At 40.9% G+C, this 19,569-nt stretch overlaps 1 protein-coding gene across 3 annotated transcripts in view; it reads right to left on the bottom strand.

Annotated features, from left to right (window-relative positions):
• plxnb1b (plexin b1b) overlaps positions 1-19,569 on the bottom strand; it is a 249,472-nt gene that overhangs the window by 105,021 nt on the left and 124,882 nt on the right. For all 3 annotated transcript variants that reach the window (XM_060919473.1, XM_060919475.1, XM_060919474.1), the window contains one exon: positions 5,132-5,251. The gene's annotated coding sequence lies outside the window, so the exon portion shown is untranslated. The remainder of the gene's footprint in view (positions 1-5,131; positions 5,252-19,569) is intronic.

The raw sequence follows: 19,569 nt of genomic DNA, 5'->3' as shown, positions 1-19,569 counted from the left end.
ACCTGTCCCTTTTACATAGACGTCGATTACGACTCTGTTACTGCCAATAGTTTCAGCTCAGAGGCGGACAACACCGAACCCCGTTCCGCATTCAGACGTTTTATACAGAACAAAAAGTGGAATAAAGGCATTAAGATTCCCGCCTTGAAGAGGCAGGGTAAAAGGGGCTTATGTCTTCATTGAGCTCACTTTGTACACAGCAGTATTGTCATGCTGGGACATGTTTGGCTCCCTTAGTTCCAATAAAGGGAAACTGTACTGATACAGCACACAAAGACATCCTCGACACCAGGGCAGGAATTTCACGAGGGCCATGAGGCCCATGGCCCTCGTGCCCTCTCAATTTGGTCTTGTGCCCTTGGAAAAAAATATCTGCCGTAAGGCCACAGTGGCCTTGATGCTCTGCGGTTTTGCGGTTTTGTAGTCTGCCTCGTGACTGCCAATAGGCTTTAACATCACCTGCGTCTATTGAGAAAAATATATGTCTTTTTGATGACATTCTGGATTCTTATTGGGCAACTCATCAGTGGTGGATCGGACTCGAGCCTGGCATGAACCGCTCCGACGTGCTATAATGACACCAATCTATCACCAGCCAACCAGGAGACTTAATCAAACGCATTCCCTGCCCACTTGTGTCCGCGTCTGAGACGTTGAATTTTCACAGAAGGAGGGAAGAAGTTGACTGAGGTAAGACTGTGTGATAAATTAACGAACGAATAAGATAGGAATTTCAACATATAGGGCTTAAGTTTGTTACCGTTAAATAAGCATTGCTCGTACAGTAATGTTATGTCGTTACAACGTTGACCCACTTTTAACGTGCCGAGTACCGACTGTAGCCGGTAACAAATGCTAATTAGGTTGCTGTCAAAAGTGCAAAGACCTTAAATTGCTCTGTGTAAATTAGAAAATGGCGCAACTTCCTCTGTCACCGTCAACGGACAAGCACAGACTTGTCTTGAGTTTTGAGCCGACCACAACAGGGCAGCACTGTGGCCTGAGGTAAAACATGATAGTTTAAAGTTCTGATGACACATTTTTGACATCTTTGGCAATGTTTTATAACATAAAAAATAATTCCCGATGATCCATATATTAATTCACGAAGGCGCCTATTTTACAAGTTATGATAAAAAACGCAGCTATTTGGGCAAATTTGACGGGGCTGCAGCACCCAGGAGACGAATGAGGAGGAGGAGCTATATGACGTCAGCGAAAGAATCTTCCTCCTCACTTACCAGTTTGTTGTTGATGCGGCAGGTGTTCAGTTTATCATTATTAGTATTTTTATTATACATTATTATACATTATTATATATATATATATATATATATATAGTTATTATGCCTTCGCGTTGTGTTGCCGGCCTTTGCTCCAAAACCCACAAGGATGGGGTAAGTTTATTCAAGTTTCCCAGAGATCCCGAGCTGCATGCGAAGTGGGTGAAGCAAGTCAGGCGCACTCGTGACAAGTGGGAGCCCTCACCAACATCCGTCCTGTGCTCTGAACACTTCGATTTGGATTGTTTTGACACCCTTCCCAGCTTAAAGGAATCTCTTGGGTGTTCAGTTCAGCACAAACGTGTGTTACTACTACCATCAGCAGTGCCTACAGTATTCCAGAGGGGGTCTACTAGTAGCTATGCCGGATCCAGCAGTCGCCTGGGACAAGCCGACTCCTCCAAAGACAGTCCTCCTGTCAGAACATGTGTTGAGAAACGACATAAGATAAAGGTACGTAGAGCTATAGAGTGCTCCGACATGATGCTAAAAATAGTAACACTGCGGTCTGCGTGGCCATCTTGGAAGTGACTCGCTCCAGAGCACTCATAGAGTACACATCATAGAGTACACATTCATGATAATCATAAATGTAATCATAAAGTCGGCCTGATATCAGTCATGTATTTGCTTGTGAAAGCTTGCGGCTTTCATGTAACTGCCGTCTAGCAACGAGAGGCAAAGGGTAAAGAGGGTAGGCTATCATAGATTCTATTCGGAAGAGATCAATACATGATTGCTTAAAAATTAGGTATTTTAACAATTTGCATCTGTTTTGTGATTATCGTGACACTTGTGTGTTATATAGAACTGTATGTCTTATCAGCACATCGAGGATCTTCCACCGGAGGCTTTAGCAAGTACTCGTAGCAACGCTACACTTTACCCTTTGCCATGCGTTGTTAGGGAACGGTAGCAAGTACCCCGATGACCTACTTCAAGAATATGTAGAAAAAATTTAGAAATTATACTTTCCAAAAGTCATTTGAGCTTAGTGTATTGCATTTCCATTTATATTGTAGGTTCTTGCTGATGTTTTTGCGGAGTATGACGCAGCTGCTGAATCAGAAGCTGCAGAGTTTGTATGTACTAGTTGTGAACATTCACATTATTATCAATCTCATTTATTTAAAATCAGATAAAATCATGCCATCATGATCACTGCTTAAAGTACCAGTATTTGGTTGTTCTTTTGTTCAGAGGAAGCGCTAGCACTAGAGAGTTCACCGGCGTTTTCATGCGCCATTTCCATTGAGTAGAACAGCCAGTGAACCGCAGCGTGTTCTTCCGCTAACGTCACAACATGGCCGAGAGCCACGGACCCAGTTTTCTTGCGCTGTGCAATTAAAAGTTGGATATTCACATAACAACAGCTTCTTTTCACGCAATTATAATAGAAATCTAACATGTTTGCCATGTTGTATAGTTTATTTAAGAAATTGCATAGAGTCATGTTCGTGTCATCAGCACTTTAAGTTTGTTTAAATTACAATAATGAGTACGTCCAATGACTGTCTCATATACTCTTCATATACTCATACTGTTTAAGTAATGCAATAAAACTAATCTTTAAAAGTGGTATTTACTCAAACTGTTTGCATAGAATGAACTTTCGGGTTAACAGTGTAATAGTGTTGCAGTGTTCTGCATTTGAAATTTAATATTTCAGATCTTGAGACATGAAAGTGCTATTTTAAAAAATAAAAGGTCAGAAATGTTTTCTTTGTCGTCTATTTAGTTCATTTTATTTCCTCAATAATTTTCCTTGATTGAGAAATCAGTCTGGGCTCTTATGGGTTAATCAGTAGCCTGCATGCTAGTATATGTTCCATTTACAGTCAAACATTTTGATGGACTCCAGGCTCAGTTTTGATTAATCAAAAATCTGCGTAGTAGTACAGTCTGAAGATGCTCTTGCACATTCGGTGTCAACTGAACAAAAATGATAGGAGGATATAGGTTTAATAAGTTTTACAATTTTTGAAGTGAGTGATGGATTGATAAGTTTAGATGCGTTCAATATTTTCTTATCTTCAGACATAATGGTGTAGGAGGAGATGTTTCTTTACCTGCTTGATTGTTTCGACTGAGACTCCAATCTTCCTCAGAAGAGTCATTAGTCCTTAAATTAAATTCATTATAGACGTGAACTTAAAATCATTGTTTTATTTTATGGCCTTGGTGCCCTGGCTTTTGGCCTTCGTGCCCTCAAAAAATTGACAGCACAAAAGGCCAAGTGGCCTTGCCCCTGAAATGACGAAATTCCAGGCCTGCTCGATACGACTGTGTGCTTCCAGCTTTGTGGCAATAGTTTGGGGAAGAACTACATATGGATATGACGCTCAGGTGTCCACAAACTATGACGCTCAGGTGTCCACAAACTGGACAGACAGTGTATGTTCAGATGAGCTGACAAAGTCTTAAGAAGTCTGATCTGGCCACATGGGTACATATCAGATATGTAACATCCCTACTACATATGAAAGTGGAATTCAACAGATGTCAGATTAAATGAAAACGTGATGTAAAATAGAAAGAAAATGGATTTGTACTATTTTTGTCTGAAGTCTAAATGCAGCCACGGAAGCCTCAACAACAGACCAGAAATCTCATACTATGGCACTGTTCGTCAACATGTTATAAGCGAGTGTGTTCCTGTAGATGCACAGCATCTAATTTATAACGAGTATTATTATCCACATTCACTGGATATGAGCAATCGCGTGCTCTGATTGGCTACTCTACTACTAGGATATCAGCTCATATACTGTGAGTAGAGAAAAACAAAATGGCGCAGCGTCTCACTGAACCAACCGAGGACGAGATAAAAACTCTACTCGAAAACAGAACCCCCAAAAATATTTGATGGTAAGAACGTATCTTTTTTTTCAAGAATTATTATTATAACATTTTTCACAAATTGCTACCGCCATTTCACCGGTTTGTTTACATTCTAAGCAGAAATTATTTTGTCGGACGTTTTGTATAAAGTTTTTATTTATCGAATTTGCAAAAAATAAAAATACCCTAGTTCTCAAAATCCAGTGAATGTGGATAGAATAAAACAGTTACTCCACTCAATCTCGTCGTACATGGTTTATAGCCCACTCGGCACTACGCGCCTCGTCAGCTATCAGCTCATGTACGACTCGATTTCGTGGAATAACTTAAATATACACTAGACTGAAAAGTATCAGAAAACCAGGGAGTTTTCCTGGAACTGTATATAATAAAACTGTCCAAAAACATTTAATGACACACAGCTAATTTTTGAATAAACAGCTTTGAACGCTGTTGTGTGACGGAGCCAAGAAGAGTATGAATTCTCAGCTACATTAATTATTCATTCATAGAATAGAATAGCCAGTGGGTGAGAGACGGTAATATGGCCTGAGGTTTATCACTCCATCACAAGCTAAATGAGCTTTCCAGTGCATGTTTATGCATTAGAGCCTTTACCCAGGGCAGAAATTAAAGCTTGCAGAATTCTTAAACAAAGCAGGGCTCGCTTTCATGTTGAGGAGACGGGTTTCAACAGGGCTGTGATCAAAGACAAGCATGTACAGGTTGAGGGAGTGGGAGGGAGGGAGGGAACGGCACAGAAAGAGGGAAGAGACACTGGGTTTCAGGGAAACACAAAAGCCAGTGGTTTTCTGCCTTGCTGCGGTTCTAACTCTAATCTACTGTATAACACACACACACACACACACGTATGGCCTGACATGGGTCCTTCTGGCTGTGATTGCGTTGCAAGTCAAACCACCTCTTTGTACACAGTGTGTGTGTGTGTGTGTGTTCAAAGTTAGCTCTAGGTAAAATTCAGTGGGTGTGTGTGATTGGGTGATTACTTTGCCACACATGAATGTTGGAAATTCCCTCCAGTATTCACAGGATTGGGTGGAGAAAGACACAGCAATGAGCAGCCTCAGTATCCGGTCTTCCCAAAACTCCTGACGTCCTGTTTTCTCCTGGGAAAATACAATTCGCAAGCAAAAAGAAGTTTAATAAACAGACCAGTGACTAACAAACATATACACCATTAGATAAAGAGCTGCGAGAGGTGACAACGAGGAGAGTGTATGGTGTGAAGAGAGAGAAAAAGCCTGTAGGCTATACAAAGAAGCCTTTATTTGTCACACGTCCACTCAAGAACATACTTAAGCACACAATGAAATTTAACCTCTGAAGCAGTGAACACACACATGCACACACAAGTGAGCAATGAGCACACACACACACATATCCAGAGCAGTGGGCAGCTATGCTACAGCGCCCGGAGAGCAGTTGGGGCTTAGGTGCCTTGCTTAAGGGCACTTCAGCCCAACCTCAGCCCAAGGCTGCCCCATGATAACCTAACCTGCGTGTCTTTGGACTGTAGGGGAAACTGGAGCACCCAGAGGAAACCCACACAAACACGGGGAGAACATGCAAACTCCACACAGGAAGGCCCCTGTCAGCCACTGGGCTCGAACCCAGAACCTTCTTGCTGTGAAGCAACAGTGCTAACCACTACACCACCGTGCTGCCCAGAGCCTGAGACAGTATTTGCCAATCAGTGTCTGATGAATACTGAAAACACACAGAATGTGTCAACAATGCGTCATACTTCCTCCTGCACCCTCCATTCTTCTGATACCAAACTTCTATCCATACCTCTTCGGATGAAACATTGGACTTGGGGCCACAGAGCCTTTTCCATTGCTGCCCCTTCCCTCTGGAACTCCCTCCCCAAACACATCCGTGACTGTATTGACCTGGGCTGGGTTTCCCAAAAGCCTCTTAACGCTAAGAGCGTCTTAAATTGGAGAGAGAGTGTTCATTGTGATGCTCGCTCTACCGTTTAACAATGATCTTTGTGCTACGATGCTTTTGGGAAACCCACCTCTGTGTAGTTTCAAATCATCTTTAAAAACTCATCTCTTCAGAACCGCATATAATCTATCGTACAATTTTGGACTTATGTTTTATGTTTTCCTGTATTGTTTATTTTACAGAGATGCCTACCCCAAATTTTGAATTTCAGTATTCTTGAAAACATTTTTCAGTATTTTGGAATGACTTTCAGTAACATTAATTTATGCGCATTTTCATTATAAAGAGGTGCATATACCAATATGTTTAACATTTAAATTATTAAAAAGAACTGTTTTGTGTGAATTGAATAAACAAAACACGAGCAGCCATCTCAATTGAATTTCCACTCAACAAATTTCTCGAGCATACAATATATCACATTTTTCTAAATACAATAGTGTTCCCTGTTTGCAGACATTACGGTTGACTACCAATCATTGGTATTGAATGTAACTCCTCAAAAGTATTATATTATATTGCCTGGCAAAATGTTCTACCTGTTAACGGATTCTAATAAAATTTTTAAAAAATTTCTTATTTCATGCCAAAGAGAGTCCGACATTGTTATCTTAATGTCCTAATATATAAATACTTCAGCATAATGCTTCAGAAGAGACATTGAATAAAATGACATTTATAATTGTATTTAAAACAGTGGAATGATCAATTTTTGCCACAATCCCAACAGCACTAATCATAAAATTCTGTTTTTGATCATACTACATATACATTTGCACTTGCAACACTGAAAAGACTTTGAATTAAAGAAGTACAGCCAGTGTTTGATATTTCAGTGAATAAAAATCATACATGTAAAAAGAAACTGAATAAGTTTAACTCACATTTCATGGCACTAATTGGCAAGTTCAACTCCAAGCATAGGTCAACCATCACAGCTTCAGTACGTGTCACGTTCCGTGTCTTTTCATCCACAGATTTCGTAAAAAACTGCTGGATACCCCCAGATTTACTTTCCGCCTGACTCGCCATTTCAGCATACTCCATATGTTTTTTGTAGTTGACATGCCGCCTGCAGTCATCGCGACCACCATGAGTGATATTAATGTCAGTTCTACACAGTTTGCAGTGCGCGTATCCATTGCCCTTCTGACTGGGTGTAACACACGGCCATTCTACCGTATATCGTGGGAGGAACACCTGAGACCTGTGTTTCATTTCCACTATTGAGAAGCAGCACCATGCGTGTGTGATGCCGAGCGAAAATAGCGTGAACAAATGTGCGGTATCTGCGCATGTCACACACAGCATGTGCGGTATCTGCGCATGTCACACACAGCATGTGCGGTTGTTGTAAAAATAAATAGCCGTGAATCACGCATGGATTGAAAAAGTCGCTTGGACATTTAAAAACAACTCACTGGAATCTTTTAAGACTTTATAATAATTCCGTACAGAATAACACTGTTTGCCGTAACATCGTATTTACGTAACTTTTCCGTACAAAATACGGCCAATCCGTACTAGTAGGCATCTCTGATTTTATTGTATTAACCTGCTTTAACCTTGTTTTTAACCTTGTAAAGCATCATTGAGTATTTGGAAAAGTGCTCTATAAATAAAATTTATTATTATTATTATTATTATTATTAAGAAAAGCCAGGGCGGCACAGTGGTGTAGTGGTTAGCGCTGTCGCCTCACAGCAAGAAGGTCCGGGTTCGAGCCCCGTGGCCGGCGAGAACCTTTCTGTGCGGAATTTGCATGTTCTCCCCGTGTCCGCGTGGGTTTCCTCCGGGTGCTCCGGTTTCCCCCACAGTCCAAAGACATGCAGGTTAGGTTAACTGGTGACTCTAAATTGACCGTAGGTGTGAATGTGAGTGTGAATGGTTGTCTGTGTCTATGTGTCAGCCCTGTGATGACCTGGCGACTTGTCCAGGGTGTACCCTGCCTTTTGCCCGTAGTCAGCTGGGATAGGTTCCAGCTTGCCTGCGACCCTGTAGAACAGGATAAAGCGGCTAGAGATAATGAGATGAGATTAAGAAAAGCAAGTCTCTTCTAGCTGTGTATAACCAGGAGAGCAAAGGAGAACAGGAAGTAGTACATTTAGCCATTCGCCTGTAACTAACTGTCTCTCCCTCACACACACACACACATATACACACACAGATCCGGTCTCGCAATCACTCAGGGTCGCATTGGTCTCGCATTTCACTTCCGACAAAAAGGCAAGGAGAAAGTGTAGATAGGAAAACAACGCGACAGTGGATGAGTGTCAGTGCATTGTTTACTCAGCGACTCCACTAACATCCTGCAGCCCATCAACCAAGAGTGAAAGCCTGACAATGTGAGAAATATCAGAACTGACTGGAGCTGCGGAATACAGACACGCACTGCAACAAGTTGTGATTATGATCGGTATTAAATATATTAAAACAGTATGTGAATCTGTGATGTTTCATGGCTCCAATAATGTTCCACCTCATTCCAGATGTGGTCAATCCTTCAAGATGTGGCAGGCCTTGGAGCTTTCCGTCTTTAGTTTTGCACCAGGCTAATGGCGCCAACAAAACACTGGACATTTGTATCACACAAAAATGTCTAATCTGCTTAGTGCAAATCTAAAAAGGAAGTGCTGATACGCTAATATGTTTTAACTACATTTTGTGTCAGTGAAACTGTATGGGAATGGGATTCTTCCTGCCAAAAGATTTCTGCTTAAACTTTAGATTGTATTACAAAACAACTAACAAACGCTGTATTGTGCCAGGATGGAAAAAACAAACAAACATTTGTGCTAATATGAAAACTCACTTGCTTGTCCAGACCAGTGTTAATTTTGACAAGAATTTTAAATTTAGTTTCAGCCCTGGGCGGCACGGTGGTGTAGTGGTTAGCGCTGTCGCCTCACAGCAAGAAGGTCCTGGGTTCGAGCCCCGTGGCCAGTGAGGGCCTTTCTGTGCGGAGTTTGCATGTTCTCCCCGTGTCCGCGTGGGTTTCCTCCGGGTGCTCCGGTTTCCCCCACAGTCCAAAGACATGCAGGTTAGGTTAACTGGTGACTCTAAATTGAGCGTAGGTGTGAATGTGAGTGTGAATGGTTGTCTGTGTCTATGTGTCAGCCCTGCGATGACCTGGCGATTTGTCCAGGGTGTACCCCGCCTTTCGCCCGTAGTCAGCTGGGATAGGCTCCAGCTTGCCTGCGACCCTGTAGAAGGATAAAGCGGCTAGAGATAATGAGATGAGATGAGTTTCAGCCCTAGTCACTTGAGAGTATGGCCAATTCTTCTCTCTTGGACTCCCAGCCACGGATGGCTGTGGTATGGTCAAGATTCGAACTCACAATGTCTCACACGTCTTTACAATTCCTTCAGACAGGAAGTTATGCTGTAAAAGGTATTTATGCACTTTTTTGATCTCCCAGAAATACCTTCTACACAGAATAATAAAGTACTGATGGCAGAACCAAGTGTGTGTGCATGTGTTTAAATGACCCATAGGTGCTCTTCTCGATAGGCTGTGAGATACATGGCATTCCTGGTGCTGTACTAGACAGGGATCAGCCTCCCTCATGCTGGCCTTCTTCTCACAGACTCGAACACAACCACTGACCCCATGGCGCTCACCGCTGTGTGTGTGTGTGTGTGTGTGTGTGTGTACATGTGCTCCTGATCATGTTGCTGGAGTCTCATTGTCCTGGACTGCATCATCCTGGATGGTCACACATTACCCAGATCCCATATTCCACCAGAAATCATCATCAGTGTCGATCAGACATTAGGGTTTGTCGTGCAAGATTTTTGTCTTTCACATACATGCTTCATTTCACATACTTACACAGTCACAACAAATGAGAACAAAGGGGAAAAAAGTTTCTATTAGTGAAGCTTTCTCTTTCAGACTTAAATAGCTAATACTTGCCACTCAGTAAACACAGAAACACCTTTCCTTGACGAATGCATACATCTTGTGCTTTTATGTACAAAATAAGTAGAAGTTTATTGTTCCGGAAAAATGTAATGATCTTTTGGTGTGTTCCATTCAGAGGTGGACAGTAACGAAGTATATTTACTTGAGTACTGTACTTAAGTACGCTTTTTGAGTATCTGTACTTTACTTGAGTATTTTTGCTGGAAACTTCTGACTTTAACTTCACTACATTTGAAAGACGAATATCGTACTTTTTACTCCACTACATTTCTATCAAGCTCCTCATTACTATGAAGCAGCTTTGAAAGTGGATGTTTTTTCTTTTCTTTTCTAAAACGTGATTGTTTTTTCGCAGGTGACACTGAGACAGTCTATCAGTAATACTCGGGTCACGTCACAACCATAGACTGGATAAAATCAAGTTCAATGATTTCTCAGCAGCTTTATTTGAACACAATCAGTTGATGGAAGGAGGCGGTTCTTCTGGGGAACACACGCACCCAGGGTTATACCTAGAACCCATGTTTCAGTTTTCTGAAAGGATTAAAGATTCGTTTCGTTTTAAATGTTTGCTTTGTTTGCCTAAAACGAACCACATCACGGCCTACAAAAACTCGCTGTCTGACCTGCGGAAGCATATTGAGGTGTGTAAACGTTTTATTCCAAGAGAAAGCTTGCAACGAAGTTGTCTGTGCTTTTAGAGCTAGCGATAACATTGCAATAGCTATGCAGTCTGGTTAGTCAAATGACTTTCTATGGATTTGCCCACCAAGTTGTCGTAGCCTTGTCCACAGCTAACGTTAACACATAGCGAGTTAACTTGGCCACTGTTAGCGTAACTCCATTTTTACACACTAAGATGAATAACGTTAACTTTTCTGAAGATCTTTCAGAAATATGTTTTAGCATATTTTGCCAAATAAACAGAATGTAGAAATGTTTCTTTTCTAGTAATGTTAGCTACCCAATATGATTTCAAGTTTGAAAAGAGTTTGCGAGCATGTCAGGTGGAGCTTCAGCTCTACAGGTTCTACAAGCTAGTCAGTAAACCCAGTAAGTTGCTTCAGAGGAAATTAGGTATTGTAAGCGTTGACAGAAAATGTACTTTTAATACTTAAGTATTTTTAAAAGCAAGTACTTCAGTACTTTAACTTAAGTAAAAATTTGACTGGACAACTTTCACTTGTATCGGAGTAACACTTAACCAGTGGGATCTGTACTTTGACTTAAGTAATGAAGTTGGGTACTTTGTCCACCTCTGGTTCCGCTGAAAGTAGGAAATCAGAAATCAGAATTTCTGAGTTCCTTGTTGGAAATTTCAACTGGAACACTCCCTGAAGTCAGATTTCCAACTGGGAAAGCCAGCTGAACCTCACCAACCCTGACTTCAAACTCCAAGATGGCTGCTCCGCCCATCAGTATCATAAGTGAAAGTTGTAGTAATAGACTTAGCTCTTCGGTCTTATTTGTGTTTCATTAACTCAGTTGTGCACACAGTACTGTCCATCTTCTATCTGTGGACACGTTACTACGGTGCTTGCATGAGCAAAATACAGCAGAACGTCTTGTTAAGCGGTATTGGGAAGCCATGGCCTAATGGTTAGAGGAGTAGCTTTGGGACCAAGAGGTCGCCGGTCCAATTCCCTGGACCAGCAGAGATGGCTGAAGTGCCCTTAAGCAAGGCACCCAACCCCCAGCTGCTCCCCAGGTATATTGTATGTCGCTCTGGATAAGAGCGTCTGATGAATGTAATGTAACGTGTTGCTAACGATGGCTTTTCCAAGTTCTTGTACTGGAACTCGGTGCGACGTCATTCCCAGCTCTAACTTCTGAGGGAAATGGAACGCAGTATTACATTTCATGACACACACACCTTGCATTTCTATCTTGTGTTGGTTTTTCTACCTACTCATATGTTACTGTAGCTAAACAATGCTATCCCCAAGTGTAGCCAAATCAATAGCCAGCCCACACAAATCTCATGAATGGATCAGAGGCCAGAGAGAATAAGATGTTCATACACACACACACACTTTTACAAAGCATGGAAATGAAAAGCGCAACCCACCCCCACCCCCCATGAAGCCAGACAGCAACCAGTTATTACCTAAAAATGTTTCCTTCCAGAAAAAACTGCTATAAGACGATAATAAACCCAAAATACACGCTATACTGGTTTCATGAAGGCCACACACACACTCACTCACAAACAAGCTACAGAGAGTGTAAGTCGCTTTGCACTACAGAAGAGCAGCATGTTTACTTCCCCTTGCGAAGGCTTGTGAAGGTGCAGACACACAGGCAGAGGTGTTAATAACAGCTGCTTGCTCCCACATGAGAAGCTCTGTAGAGGATGTGCTTCTGTCATTCACACCACCTGTCATCAGCCTCCATTTCTTCATGCTTTCATCTCCATCTAAATATTGACTCCTTCCCTGTGCCTTTGCTCAGGGGGTAAAAAATAGACAAAGACAAATCTCTCTCTCTTCATTTCACAAACAAGTTGTGTAAAAGCTTCTCAGCGGTGTTTGACATTCAGACTGCTTCTAGTCTGATGCTCTGACAGCCCCCTCCTTTTCAAGTACAGATAGCGGCCTTTGAATGCTTAACGAATGCTACAGGACACACACACATGCCCCTTGTCCACCAAAGCAGTTCCAGGGCTGGTTCAGGGCCAGTGCTTAGTTTGGAACCGGGTTTTCTGTTTCCACTGACAAAGAACTGGCTCTGGGGCCAGAAAAACCGGTTCCAGGCTAGCACCAACTCTCTGCTGGGCCAGAGGAAAGAACCGCTTACGTCAGCGGGGGGGCGGAGTTGTTAAGACCAGCAACAATAACAAGACCGCGAAAGATCGCCACTTTTAAGCGACGAGAAGCAGCAGCTGTACAAACACGAAGTCATTTATTATTGTTGTTGTTGTTGCTGCTGCTGCTTCTTCCGTGTTGTTTTTGCTTCGATATTCGCGCCAAGGTTTATGCAAACGTAGCGACATAACTGACGTATACAGCGACGTAATGACGTGGCTCCACTTAGCACTGCGAGCTATGGAAAAGCAAACTGGTTCTCAGCTGGCTCGCAAGTTGAACGAGTTGTGAACCAAAACCAGCACTGGCCCCGAACCAGTCCTGGAACTGATTTGGTGGAAAAGGGGTAACACACACCATCTCCTACTGTAGCGTATTGCTGCCACGCCAGAAACAGAAAAACGGATCAGTACAATGTTATAACATGAAAAGTTTTTTTTTGTGATGAGATTTTTTCACATGATTACAACATACAAACGTATCACATCATAACAAGAAACTTTTCCTCTTATAACAGTGTATTATTTATCTTACGCATACTTCTTACATCATCATCCACAGTGTTCGATAACGGCAGACTCTCACCACGTCTCAGTTCTACTTCTTCATGCTTGGGTTGGATCAAATCATGTAAATGAGCCAAATTCCTCAAACTCATTCAGACACGAGTTTAACAGGAAACGCTAACAATATAAATGATCTGGATATAATATGAAAGGTTTCATATTATAACAATTTATTACGTTATAACAAGATAAGTTTCTTGATAAGTTTGTGTCATAATATTTTCACATTATTATGACAACGTTATCAAGAAAATTCTCTTGTTATAATGTAGTAATCTGTTTTAGTATAAATACGGAGGTGATTATAGGAAATCATACGCGCTGATTAGTCGAGAAATTCGGACTATTTCTCGATTGTCACCTCGAGCGACTTGGCAAAATGGCAGCCAATCGCTTTGTCACCGTAAGTGAGGAAGAATTACAAATTATGAAAGAAAATGCTGCTCCTAAAAGCACTAAAGATGCTACGAAGTTTGGTCTAAAACTATTCAAAGGGAAGGTGGAACTGTGATTTTTTTTTTTATCCATTTCAAAACAAAGTAGTTTATGTGAGTCGGCATACATAAGTGACAAGTCTGCACACTTTTATAACATTTGTATGCCACTTTTGAAATTTGAAATAAATTATTTTTTAATATGATTTTTTTTAAATAAATCACTGGTGTATTTATATTAAAATAATTATCCACCTGTCTCAGTGAATATCAGTGATTATTACACATATGGGACACTTTTTCCATGGAATAAAAACATGCATTCTATTCCCTTCTAGTGGGTTTATTGATAGCATTCAAGATTATCATATCACTTATCCTCCATGTATTACACTACTGTACCCGATGGAGAATGAGCACGTTGTCACATCACACATGGGAGCTGATGCGAAGATCCAATGCCAAAACTTTTCTGCTGCACATGCGCTTAATCATTTCTTTGTCGGCCAGGAAAGAGAGAAGACGGGGTTAATCCAGTGCTCGGTTTAAGCACTAAATAAATAAACTGAAAACTGGAATTGAAGATGCACTGAACACCCGAAAGGCTACCAAAACTTCATTATATATTCTTCACGCATATTTACAAGAGAAAAACATACTAATGGACATAAAAAAACTGGAAAAGAGACACGTTGGAGATGTAAATCTTCCACGCTAGCGAGTGACTGTGACAGTTTGTACACAAACATGGTCTTGAGGTTTGCTTCATTAAAAGCGGAAGATTTAAAGCGGAAGATTAAAAGTGGAAGATATATTTTGACAAATAAAGACGTGCTGAACTCCTGAAAGGCTACCAAAACTTCATTATATATTCTTCATGCATATTTACAAGAGAAAAACATACCAACGGACATCAAAAAACTGGAAAAGACAGCAATAGCAGAAATATTGTCAAAGTTCTACTTGGAGGTGAGGAAAAGTGACAGAGACTTTTACAAGAGGACTTCACTCGTGGACTTCACTCAGCAAAGCCCTTTTGTTTTGAACAACTGCAATGTAACAATTAACTATGACCAAAAGTAACTTTGAACTTGAACTGTCTACCTGGATATAGCTTGGATATAAGTTGGGTTTTTTTGGACTTGTACCATTTTTACTGTTAGAACTTTGACTTTGTACATATACATTGGATTGACAGAACACTGAATTACATTCGATCAGAATCAGCATTCAGTATTGGTTACAACTAGAGCTGTGCAATATATCGTATTTTTATCACGATATCGATATTGGTGTCAAACGATATCAAAATTCATAATATCGATATGAAACGATTTTTTGTCATTTGTCGAAAGGGACGTGCACAATATTTCTACAATGGCAATAAAACAACAATAACATTGACGTGACAGTAAGGTAAAACGAACCCTTCTGTCCCCTAAGGCACACCGTAGCCTTGCATACGTCATCCATTCTACTCCCGCGATATCTCCGCAACAGTAAAAAATCAGTTCTTCTGTTTTCATACGTGTCGGGTGATTTGATATATTGATTTCTTAATATGTTGTTTGATTTGCTTGCTAATAGTTATAATAATACAATTAACATATATTTACATCATATTTTTGGATGTGGGATTGGGTAATGTAAAAATGGCATCTACGGAAGAAAACAAGCACAACAATATTAGCACATATCCAGCTTGCTAGCTGTGTTAGATGTGTTAAACCGTGTGGATTTAAGTGGAATAATTGCGAGTCGTCCTGTGGTCAAGGCAGTGTTTTAAGGTAAGGCAATTTGGTTATTAATGTTGCCCGCCGCGGCATGTTTACTTGGGTTCATTTGATTTTGACTTGTGCATCTGCAGCTAGCATCATGCTTTGAAGTAGGTTCTGCTAAGGACGGGTTTATTGCGCGATGTAGACGGACTCAGATGTAATTACATTGTTTTTAAAATTCCGTGCGCTTAAAACGGTGTCCCCCTGCTAATCATGTAGCCCTAATCATGTGTTGCTTTTACTTTTCTTAATGGCGAGTGAAATATCTCTGCAAATGGTATTTCAATGCTGACATGCCAAAAAGATAGCGGAGTCCACATTTGGAAGATGAAGGAAGAGAAGCCTATTTTCATGTATGTTAATTCTTAAGGACTTGTCTCTATATTGTGCGTGTTTAATGTTGGTGTCTTAACAACACACAAGCTTACGTTGTAGTGTGTGTGTGTGTGTGTGTGTGTGTGTGTGTGAGAGAGAGAGATTTTATCCTTGGCTGGCTACGAGCCAGTGTGGACGTTACGCAGTAATCACTGGTAATACCAGCGCTGGCTCCATCCTCTGTGATCGGAAATGTTGAGTGAGGAGAACGTGAGCCTTGTGCAGGCTATAGGACCTATGCAAAGTACGCGCTTGCTTTAGGCGGTTTTAAACGGGGGCCAGGGGGGGCCAGTGCCCCTGTATAATTGCTCCTGGCCCCTGTTGTGGCCCCTGTGCTGAACAGATAATAAGCTTTATTAATTTCGACGTGCGCTGGCTCAAAGATCGGAACTGACATGACGGAGTGTTCTACACGGACTCCTTAAAGCGCTGCACGCACACTGTTACCTGCAGCAGAAAGACCAGCAGCAGCACGAATTGTAAACTTTGGACGTGAGAGATAACAGCTGCAGCCCTGCAAGAACTAGGCTATTGCAAAGAGGCGAAGGTAAGGAAAATTATTCAATTTTGTAACGTCAGTGTTTGCACATATCCGTGTTTTACTGTTGTTGTTCACTACAATAATAAATCCGTTTTGCGCTTTCTTAAAAGTGCGTTGCAAAGCAATAAGTAGCCTAACTTAATATTTTTGGGAAATGGGTAAAATAACCGACAGTGTTTAACCTTCTTGTAAAACTTGAATGGCCTTGTGATATGTAGAGGCTACATTCCTCTCCGTTTACTTTTTAGTATAGGCCTACTGTAGACTATCATCATGAAAAGGAGCAAGAAGGACATTATGTCCTTTTTTGCCCCTGTTGGCAAAAAGCAACATAGAGAGAGTAAGGAAGATGAAGATTATGAAAGAGGAGAGAGAGCCAGAGGTGGTGGTTGGAGAGGTGGAAAGTGAGGCATCTGAAAGGCAATCTGAGAGTGAGGATGAAGACATTCAGGATCAGATTGAGGGACAGAATGAGGGACAACCCAACGAGTCATTGGGACAACCAGATTCAGCATGCATATCAAGTACAGCACCATCAGGTTTGTGATGTTGAACAAATGTGTGAGTGGTGTTGGCCTACAATTCATATAGCCTACCCTGAAAGTGTGAAGTCTGAATAATAATTAATAAATATAAAATAAAAATAATAGATATAATAATAGGGCGGCACGGTGGTGTAGTGGTTAGCACTGTCGCCTCACAGCAAGAAGGTCTGGGTTCAAGCCCCGTGGCCGGCGAGGGCCTTTCTGTGCGGAGTTTGCATGTTCTCCCCGTGTCCGCGTGGGTTTCCTCCGGGTGCTCCGGTTTCCCCCACAGTCCAAAGACATGCAGGTTAGGTTAACTGGTGGCTCTAAATTGACCGTAGGTGTGAATGTGAGTGTGAGTGGTTGTCTGTGTCTATGTGTCAGCCCTGTGATGACCTGGCGACTTGTCCAGGGTGTACCCCGCCTCTCGCCCGTAGTCAGCTGGGATAGGCTCCAGCTTGCCTGCGACCCTGTAGACGGATAAAGCGGCTAGAGATAATGAGATGAGATGAGATATAATAATAAATGAATAAATGAATAATGATAAATAAATGAATAATGATAAATAAATGTTGTTCTCAGTCGCACTCTCATATTTACTGTATTCATCTTTCTCCAGATATCAGCAAGTGCTTGGATGACACTCCAGTGCAGCCACATCTGAAGAAAAGGTTCATTGTATGCAAAAATAGAAATCTTATTTTACAAAAAAGAGAAACATGGTTTTAAGATTTATTGAGCACAATTTATTTTATGTTTAGGCTATTGAGACAGAATGTTTATCTCATTGTATTTATGCTCAATGTATGTTGTTTTGGTTTTAAATAAACTAAACAAAACATTTTGAACACTTAAATATTGCCATGTTTTGTCCATATGTGCCCCCGTGAAAAAACACTGGCCCCACCTCGGCCCCCCTAGTAATTTTGGTCTAGAACCGCCACTGGCGCTTGCACAGTAAATAGTTTAAGTAAAAGGCGTTTCAGGGTACAACGGGAAGGGTTGACAGGTAGCCTATGAGGCCTGTACTATAAAAATGTGGCCCGGTGCCTCAGGTGTTGATGATCAGGGCTTTAAAAAAAGGTGTATAAATATCGTTTTAAAAATCGCGATATCGATATTTACTGAAAAAATCGTGATATTGATTTTTTCCAATATCGAGCAGCCCTAGTTACAACCCTGTTCTTAACTTTTTGTAAAATCTATAATTGTTCCATCAAATGTGTACACTACCGTTCAAAAGTTTGGGGTCACTTTGAAATGTCCTTATTTTTGAAAGAAAAGCACTGTTCTTTTCAATGAAGATCACTTTAAACTAATCAGAAATACATTCTATACATTGCTAATGTGGTAAATGACTATTCTAGCTGCAAATGTCTGGTTTTTGGTGCAATATCTCCATAGGTGTATAGAGGCCCATTTCCAGCAACTCTCACTCCAGTGTTCTAATGGTACAATGTGTTTGCTCATTGCCTCAGAAGGCTAATGGATGATTAGAAAACCCTTGTACAATCATGTTAGCACAGCTGAAAACAGTTGAGCTCTTTAGAGAAGCTATAAAACTGACCTTCCTTTGAGCAGATTGAGTTTCTGGAGCATCACATTTGTGGGGTCGATTAAATGCTCAAAATGGCCAGAAAAATGTCTTGACTATATTTTCTATTCATTTTATAAATAGGGTGGTAAATAAAAGTGTGACTTTTCATGGAAAACACACAATTGTCTGGGTGACCCCAAACTTTTGAACGGTAGTGTACGTATAATAATAATAACAAAAAGACACGGTCATCACTATCCCCTGCCACGAGCATTTTATGAAGACCCCTTAACACTTACACCCTTATAAGCCCATTGCTTTAATATTGACTTAAGATGTCGTAAGTGCGATGACACCGTCATAAAACACTACTCAGCTTTTTTCAGTTGTATGAGCACGCAAAGTTTCATTGATGTAGCTTATGTAGTTTCTGAGAAAACTTGTCCAGGTTGAAACGGACGGACGGACTCCATTCCTATATCCCTCTGAAAACTTCGTGGCGGAGGATAATAATATTGGCTGGCTTTTTTCATGGTATATCAAATATATTACATTCAGCTAGCATGATATTGAACTCGTCTTTGACTCCTTCAGTACCATGCTAGCTGAATGGAATATGTCTGATATACCACAAAAAAGCTGGCCAATATTATTTAAATAATAACCTCCACTTCATCTTGGGATTCACTGATATTCAAGTCATCTCCAGCAAATAATTGTTAAATAATATGAAATGTTTCATATTACATCCAGATCATTTATATTGTTAGCGTTTCCTGTTAAACTCGTGTCTGAATGAGTTTGAGGAATTTGGCTCATTTACATGATTTGATCCAACCCAAGCATGAAGAAGTAGAACTGAGACGTGGTGAGATTCTGCCGTTACCGAACACGGTGGATGATGATGTAAGAAGTATGTGTAAGATAAATAATACTGTTATAACACTGTTATAAGAGGAAAAGTTTCTTGCTATAATGCAACAAGTTTGT

This window comes from Neoarius graeffei, chromosome 4 (genome assembly GCF_027579695.1).
Source record: "Neoarius graeffei isolate fNeoGra1 chromosome 4, fNeoGra1.pri, whole genome shotgun sequence".
NCBI lineage: Eukaryota > Metazoa > Chordata > Actinopteri > Siluriformes > Ariidae > Neoarius > Neoarius graeffei.
This window is presented reverse-complemented; position numbering and strand designations above follow the sequence as displayed.